This window comes from Macadamia integrifolia, unplaced genomic scaffold (assembly GCF_013358625.1).
Source record: "Macadamia integrifolia cultivar HAES 741 unplaced genomic scaffold, SCU_Mint_v3 scaffold2078, whole genome shotgun sequence".
In the NCBI taxonomy this organism is placed as follows: Eukaryota; Viridiplantae; Streptophyta; class Magnoliopsida; order Proteales; family Proteaceae; genus Macadamia; species Macadamia integrifolia.
The window spans coordinates 57,049-66,082 of record NW_024868497.1 but is presented as its reverse complement, the minus strand read 5'-3'; the positions used below and the strand labels follow the sequence as shown (position 1 = coordinate 66,082).

The window sequence follows — 9,034 nt, the reverse complement described above, 5'->3', positions numbered from 1 at the left end:
AAAGGGGTATTCAAAGTATTGCTACAGTGAAATTTTAGCAATTAATGTGCAACAAATTAATGATAAACTACACTTTCATCCCCCGAAGTGCCAAAAACTCCCACAATAAGAAGTTTATGATGATTTGTGATACTTCATTGTCGTACGTGTCACCTGAAGAGTGAGGAAGACATCAAGATGGATCAACATATATGCCTCCTCAACATCCACTTGTAAAGTTTTGTCTAATGTCTAGATCCTGCAAACCATTCAATCCCCTCAATCCTTTAGTTAATTTTTCCATGAAGATTTTATTCTTGCATGGCCCCTGTTAGTCCCACCTAATAGAGTACAGAATGTGCGGATAGACAACATTAAGCCTATATAGCCAAATGATCTAGATGGGCAACCACTACACATAAACCCCCCCCCAAAAAAAAAATAAATAAATAAAAAAAATAAAGAACAAAACAGATACCTCAATAAAATCCTTCTGGAACTTGTAATTTCTCCTGTGTATGGATTTTAATCTCAGCCAAAGTCTCATCTTCATGAATGATCAAGAGAAACGGGTATTCAAAGTACTATAAGAGATGTTGAAACCAAAATATTAGAACATTCGTATGGTTGATTTTATAAATAAATGAGCTTCATCACTCTACAAAGACTTTCTGCACTTCAAATACGAGTGATGGTATGAAGATAAAATTTATTATTTTTTTACCTGTAGCTCTTGGTCCTCGTGGTTGGAGTGCCAAACACGAATCAACAGATCCTGAGAACCAAGCTTTTCTTTAGGAATCTGCGGTAACAATCAATGGTTTAATACCTTTCTACAGTACCTTCAATTTGCACTAAACATGAATTTAATGTTTTAAAGCCCATGCTTCAACTTGTTTCAAAAGCATGTAAGCAAATCTAGCTGAAAATTTGAAATGGAAGAAGTGAAACTCCTTGGTGGAGTGGGCAGGCAATGGAAGTGTGGGATTCTGGGGTCGGGACTTTAAATAAATAAAGGGTAATTTACAGTGCCACCCCCTAGAGAATGCCACAATTAGAGAGACACCCCTGCATAATACCAAATTATACTCAGACCCCCTGTCGTCAGTTATTGTTACGGAATATACTTTAAATGCTGACATCAGCAGATATATTTTTTTATAAATACTAAAATACCCTTCTAAAGGTGATGTACCTAATATATCCTCTAGTAGTGTAATACTTGTCCTCCTCCTTCGGCAAAAATGACTTTCTATTTTCGCTTGCAGTAGATGGTAGCGCTACCGGTCCGAGTTCCTGAAATCAAATAGAACCAGAAAAATCAGTCTTCCTTCCCATTCGCCTTCGATTTAAAATGTTTGCAACCCAATTTGCTTGAAGTTGTTATTTTGAAGGATACCTGTTAATGGGATTGGGTTGCGAAGGAGGGAGAGAAGCTTCTTTCTCCCCGCGGACGACACACCGATCAGCTCAAGACGAAAGATGAACAACTTTACCCTTTGAAAGATGTTGTCTTCGTGTGGCGAAGAAGCTTCTAGATTTCACCATTTCCCATGGAATACCATAGCCAGACTGGATTTTAAATCTCTTCTCTATTTCTTAAACCCATTTCAATCTCTGTATTTTGTCCATTATGTTAATCTCTACCTATAAAGTCTCAAACATGTCTTATTCCTTAATTGTTTCCTCCAAACCCAATAATAAGAAAACTTTCAACCACTCCCCATACAACATCCCAACCATTCCGTTTCCACAAATTAAGTCTCATTATGTTCTCTGAAAGTCTCCTCGGTTCACAATCCCTCCCCCATGGATGATATGGCTATACACAAGCGGGATTAGTCAAGCATTAATAGAGTATTTTCCTGGGCACAACCAGAAACCCTTGGAGAATGAGCAGTGGCGGGAGACAGGGGTGAGGGACAAACGGGAAAGGCAGTGCCGATCGAGCCGTATCCTTGCAGCTTTCGGAAAAGGAGTTCTCTCCTTCTTTGAGAATTTTTTTTTTTTTTTAATGACCATGAGAATAGGATTTAGGGTCATGTGTTTTACTCAAAAGGGTAAAAAAGTCATTTCAAATCCTCACCTAACAGTGACTGACGGTAGGGGGTCCGAGTCTAATTTGGTGAAAGAGAGGGGGTGTCCTTCTAATATTGGCATTCTCCAGGGGATGGCATTGTAAATTACCCATAAATAAATTAGAAAATTTATTAAAGCAAAAAACTACTCTCCTTTTCCACATCAAAAGTTTCCAAAGCAAGACTTTATATCTTTCCCAATGGTTCTCTCCCCCACAAAAAGACAATCAACAAAACTAAATTTTAGAATTCAGTAGTTGAAAAAAAAAATTCCCTTATATTCTTAAAATATTTTCGGGCATATTATGCTATAACCAAAAACTTCTCAATTTAAGAAGGTTCCTGTAAAAGTTCCGGTCATGGTTTGTAATTTTGACCGTATCACAAGTGCCCGAAACGATATACCAGGGTAATTTCGCAAAGAATTTAGTAGTATGGCAAGCACTACCTCGCCTTGCCTTTAGTTAATTGAGTGGCTTCTGCTCTCCAATTTTGCGAGACTTTTAAAAGTCTCCAATTTCAACAGATTTCGACCATTTTGATGAGTTCAACCATTTTGCTCTAACCAACCCCTTATAAACTGGGCTTTTGTTTCCATCAATTTTTCATTCTACACTTGAATCTTACACAACCAAAGTATATCTACCTAAGGAAGGGTTCTTGAAGCAAATAAGTAAACAAGATTTTTCCCAAATATCATTTTTTTATGTACATTGTAATTGTAAATATGGTAGAATGAATTCAATTTTTATTATTTATTCCGCATCCTCTACATTATGTTTTGTTTGTTTTAATAATGTATTTTCTATTTTTAGTTAGTATGCAACTTTAGTCAACTTACACTACCAAACTTGGGTCAACGCTCCAAGTATCACTTTCAGTGTTTTATTCATGAAACTAATTCTTCGAATATATTAGAAATGTCAAAAACAGAGCGTATACAAAAAAGTCAGACAAAATTCTCAGATTTCCTTGAAATTTCATTGCCGACCGGGGTTGAAACCTAATTGAAATGTGAAATTATGAACCTTAGTTCCGGTGTAATAAAGGGTTCTTGCCCATGCATGGAACATTCGAAAAATTATCTAAATCTAGATTTCACAAGATTGAAAATCCAGCATGTTTTAACTCGAATTGGAACTCACAGGCATAGGCATGCACCTACCAAAAGCATGCAAAAATACAACAGAGCAGAGTAAGCTATGCTTCACATATGATATACAGAAAGAATATAGCTACCTCCTCGACTAGCGACAACCAGGGATCCTTTATTTGCCCTATCAATGCACTTTCGGAAAAGATCTGCAAGGATGTTATTCAAGAATTAACATCATCAATAGACAAATTATGACCTAGTCTGAAAAGTTCTTTACAAACTATAGATGTTGGCAGCTCAATGAAAAAGATCTGCAACAATTCCCTTTCTTTCATATTTACCAAATTTAGAGGTGTTGATCAGGAACATTCACATTCAATTGCTTAACACATAATAGGGTTTAGTCTCCACAGCTACTAATGAACACAAAATCCCGAACCAGAAAAATCCAAGTAGATACTAATACATACAAATTCGTAGAACAGAATATGAAACTAGATCTAATAAAAATGGATGCAACGATAGAACAGGGCAATAATCCACCAAAACCGTGAAGAGAATTGGCATTACTTCAAATAAGGATCCACCCCCACTTTTACTTAGAATCCACCACGCACACTAATGAGTACACAACAACAAAGATTCAGAAAAACTGAATTGGCATTACTTCAAATCGTTGGGGAGGCCTACATACCTTTACATTATTTTTTATTCTTTTACAGTGAGAGCTAACCCAAGTAGGATATCATCATAACTGATTATTGATAATCTTACCCAAAAGAAAATAATAAAATCAGCACAACAACTTCTTAGCCTTTTCCCAACTAAATTGGATCGGCTACATGGATCTATGAAAAGGGGGGAAAAAAGGGGGAAAGAAAAAGAAACAAAGCACCTCCACAAGAGCATCCCACCTACAATTAGTCGGGCAACATGGATCTTTTTCCTCCAAATAGCTCTGTAAGCCTATGTTTGAGCTCTATGCCTTTGCCATAGCGCGCGAAGGCTTTCTTGGCTAACCTGAGTAAACCACCCTAGTGAGCGCTATTGTTCGGTTAGCATTAAGTGAAGGCATTGAAGAAGATCTATGATATCTTCGTTTGAGGTCAGACTAGAGTAAAGACCTAACTGTTGCATGCTTTTTCTTACAATATCTTCCATGGTCATTTTAGGCCTGCCCCTGCCTCTTTTTTATCCTTCCATCTAGATTTGGTCACTCCTCTCTTTACTGGAGCATCCTAGGTCTCCGTTGAATATGACCATACCACCTTAAATGAAATTCTCAGAACTCGTCTTGAATCAGGGCTACTCTCGTATCCGCTCTAACTTGGTCATCTATCTCAATATCCTCATCTCTGCTAAGCTTAGCTGATCTATGTTACACTTCTTAACTGCCCAACATTCTAGTCCATACATCATAGCTGATCATACAACAGACTTATAGAATTTTCCTTTAAGCTTCAGAAGGAATAAGCTGATCACAAAACACGCCAGATGCCCCTCTCCATTTCATCCATTCTACTTTAATTCTGTGAGATATATCATCTTCTATGTCACCTTCTTTGTTTAGGAGTGACCCTTGATAATCAAAATAATCACTTTGCAGTATTTCTCTTTCCTTTAGATTTACCACTTCGTTATCCATCCTTGTGTGACTAAAATTAGACGCCATATACTCCGTCATCGTTCTACTAATCTTAAGAGCTCCTGACTCCAAGACAGATCTTCATAATCTAACTTATTGTTAATCCATGTTACTGTCTCATCCACCAAAACAATAAAGAGCAACCCAATGCTACTGTCTCATCCACCAAAACAATAAAAAGCAACCCAATGCTATTGTCTCATCCACCAAAACAATGTCATCAGGAAAAACCATATCCCATGGGACATCACCTTGAATGTTCATGCTTAAATCATCTATGATAAGCGTAAACAGATAAGGGCTTAAAGTTGAACCTCAATGCAACCCAATAGTAATCGGAACTTTCTTCTTTAACCTCCCATGGTTCTCACACCAGTCACCACACCCTTATACATGTCTTTAATTATATCTACATATGTATTCACCAACCCTTTTTTCTCCAATACATGCCAAATTAATTCTCTAAGGACTCTGTAATAGGCTTTTTCTGACCATACGGAGTTCCTTGTTTTAGGCACTAGATTTCTCAATGAGTCTCCTTAGTATGTAATTCGCCTCAGCTGTGGATCTACCTAGCATTAAATCGAATTGATTCCCCAAGATATTAGTTTCTCTTCTCAAGTGGGCTTCAATAACTTTCTCCTATAGTTTCATAGTATTAACTTATGAGTTTTATGCCTCTATAGTTATTGCAGCTCTATATATCATCCTTATTTTTGTATGTTGGAACTATGATGCTTCTCATCCATTCATTTGACATCTTTCTGATGCTCATAATCTTGTTAAATAGATTGGTTAGCCATGATATCCCACATAGTCCCAAGCTCTTCCACACTTCCATTGGGACTTCATCCTAGCCTGAAGTCTCACCTACTTTCATCTTTCTTAAGGCTTCTTTCACCTTGGTCACTCCAATCCTTTTATCATATCTATGAAACGTTGTGTCTTGAGGAGTAATATGATATTCCAGGCCAATTCTACTCGTGTTGTCTCCATTTAGTATGTTGTAGAAATATTCATCCCATCTCTTCCAAATGTCATCATCCTTAACTAGCACTCTACCATCGTCACATTGAATACACCGAATATGATCCAAATTACTCTTCCTTTCTTGTATTTTAGCTGTCGGATAGATAGTTTTTTCCCTTCCTTTGTGTTCGTCTTGTTATACAACTCATCATTTCTCTTTACCCCTTGCATTTCCCACAATCTTCCTTGCTTCGTTTTTGTCAGCCTTATACCTCTTCTTGTCCTCTACCTCCTTAATCCTTTGTCAAGTCTTAAAACTCTCTTCCTAGTCATAAACTCTTAATGGCTGTCTGGACCTCCTCATCCCACCCCCAAGTCTCTCGAGGATCCATCTGAGTGCCTCTTATCATTCCCTAGATACCGTTTAGCAACTCTCTTAATACAATCTGTCAACTCAATCCACATTGTGTTGGCGTCTCCCTCAAGATCCCACATCACATTCTTGACCACACCATCGGTAAATGCCTTCAAGGAACCTCCACCACCTTACCATAGGGCCAACGAGTTTTCCTAACTTGCATTTCAGCAAGCTTAGGTATAAGTCCAAGACCAGCAATCGATGTTGGGTGGTCAGGATCTCCCCAGGCATAACCTTACAATTCTTACACAACAATCTTTTAGACCTTCTTGTAAGGATAAAGTCTATCTGGCTGGTATGTTTCCCACTCTTATAAGTAATTGAATATTCCTCTCTTTTCGAAAAAGGTGTTCACAATGGATAAATCATAAGTTGTCGCAAATTCCAAAACTGCAATCCCCTCCTCATTTCTCTCCCCAACTCCGTACCCTCCATAAACATCTACATAGCCTCTCCTCTCTTCCAAATAATAAAATCAGCAACCTACTTTATTAAGATTGACTCTAGAAATAGAGATAAGTAGGGTTGCTATCATTAGACACATTCCAATTAAAGACAACCACCACTACTATAACCTTATCCCAACTAAATGGAGTCCACTACATGGATCCAATATGATCATCAAAGTAAGAGAAATATAAGATACAAGAAGTGCAACAATGAAGTAGAAAATGATAAAAGAGGTATGTTTTAGCTGTAAATATAACAACATCTTAGGAACATCCCCCACAAGGGGATGGCTACACGGGTCTTTGTCCTCCACATAAGTCTATCTATGGTCATACTAGACTCCAACCCAACCAATTTCAACTTTGTCAATAGTCATTTTAGGTCTGCCCCAACCTCTTCAGGAACCCTCAATATGAATCTGGTCGCTTTTCTTGACTGAGGAATCCATAGTCTCCGTTAAACATACCATACCACCTCAACTAGCTCTCGTGGAGCTTGTCCTAAATCGAAACGACCCCCACTTTGTTTCTAATACAATCATTTTTTACTCTATCCCTTCTAGTATTGTCGCACATCCCATGTAACATTCTCATCTTTGCTACCCCCAACTTATTCAAGTTACTCTTCTTGACTGCCCAACACTCTGCCCCACAAGTCATAGCTAGTCCTATTGTTGTCCTGTAAAATTTTTCCTTGAGTTTAACTATCATATGTTTATCACACAACACACCCGACACATTTCTTCACTTCATCCATCCAACTTTAATTATGTGAGACACACCATCCTCTATATCTCATTCTTTGCTAACGATTGACCCCAAGTATTTGAAATAGTCTCTCTGTGGTAGTTCTCGGTCAGTCAGATTCACAACCTCATCACCCCACTTAGCCTGACTAAAGGGACACATCATATATTCAGTTTTCCTTCTACCTATCATAAAACCTCTTGATAAGATATGATAAAAATAATAAATAAGTGAAATAGAAAATAGCCACCAAGACCCCAACCAATCCTGTATTTCTACCTCCAACCTATATTTTAAGCGCTTTAAAATGGTCAAACACAATTAAAACCCCTTGGACCAAAAGCCATACCACAGAACCAACCCAAAACTTATTTTCAATTAAACCCACTTCTGAAAATTTATCTGCATCAGCTAATTAACTTGGGAATCTCGGTTCAACACTCTTAGTTAAACAAATGTTAGTCTTTGGAAGTAGAGTGTTTGCCCAAATGGATCCATATTAGTCGACTAAAAGCAATTAAAAGTCAAGTAATGAAACGCATACCACAGATATCTTGTGATTGGAAATGCCAAGTAACTTGAGTCTTACACTAGGATGAGATAGCTCAACCTGCTCCACAATGTGTCACAAAAGTAGGTTTACTTTAGCAGGTTTACCCTTCTAATTATAAAATGGAAACAGCTAAAATGTCAGACACGAAACAAGCACTCACCTCAGTTTTTAATTTGACAAGAAAATCTTCAACTGTTTCCCCTGAAAATTTTATACTACGTTCGGACAGCTGAAAACAAAAGGAAAGAGACGCAATGTGACCACAAAATCTGGAAATGACCACGTAGATGACCATTGATATGTGTACACTCACCTCTTTTTTTTATGGCTGAACGAAAAGTAAAATTCAGTGTCTTCAAGCCTTCTAATTCTAAAAGAGGGATATCCAATACTTCATAATACAAGACATCTGAAATCTGTCAAAAATAATTCCAATTGAATTGAGTCATTCAAAGGTTACCAAAAATGAAAGGACATGAAAACCCTATGAAAGAACTCAGGTTCCGGGTTGATGACCTACTTCAGTGATGTTGTAGACCAGCATGTCTGAAAAATACTCCACAATCTTGTACTTTATTGGTTCCAAAAATAGCATCCCATTGAAACAACCATAGGTTGTGAGGCTAATTTTGGATGGATCATCCAAATCAAGTCCGTAACTAACTTTTTGGACAACATCTACATATTTGTCAACCTTTGACATATAAATTGCAAAAGGAGAAAAGGGAATGAATGAGAGAATATTTTACAAGTTCTCTTACAGTTAAAAATAACAGGAAAAGCAAAAGAATTATTATCCTCCATTACTTTCTCTAGAGATCGAAAATGAACCACCTTTTAATCATCAAATTATGAAAAGTACTTTAATATTCAGAATGAAGTAATAAAAGATAACAGGCAATAAATAATTAGATTGGGGGTGGGTGGGGGTGGGGGTGGGGTGTGGGGGGGCCGGGGGAGAAACAAAGTCGTTAAAGAGTTACTCTTGACTATTCATGAAATCAGTGCCAAAAATTGCTCTTCACAACAAACTAAAAGGAAAGCCCAGCCCAGCCCAGCCCAGCCCAGAATACTGTATCAAGTGAACTGATAAAACAATC

The 9,034-nt window shown here is 37.5% G+C and overlaps 1 long non-coding RNA gene across 2 annotated transcripts; it reads right to left on the bottom strand.

The window, feature by feature from the left end:
- Positions 1-470: 470 nt before the first annotated feature.
- On the bottom strand, positions 471-8,619 carry LOC122065643. 2 transcript variants are annotated; one of them, XR_006136063.1, is made up of 7 exons: positions 8,455-8,619; positions 8,248-8,350; positions 8,095-8,163; positions 7,926-7,991; positions 3,297-3,359; positions 704-781; positions 471-526 (listed from the first exon to the last, which is right to left on the bottom strand). It is a non-coding gene; the product is annotated as an uncharacterized LOC122065643 (long non-coding RNA). The 2 variants fall into 2 exon arrangements; XR_006136062.1 differs by having other exon boundaries at positions 475-563.
- Positions 8,620-9,034: the final 415 nt, after the last annotated feature.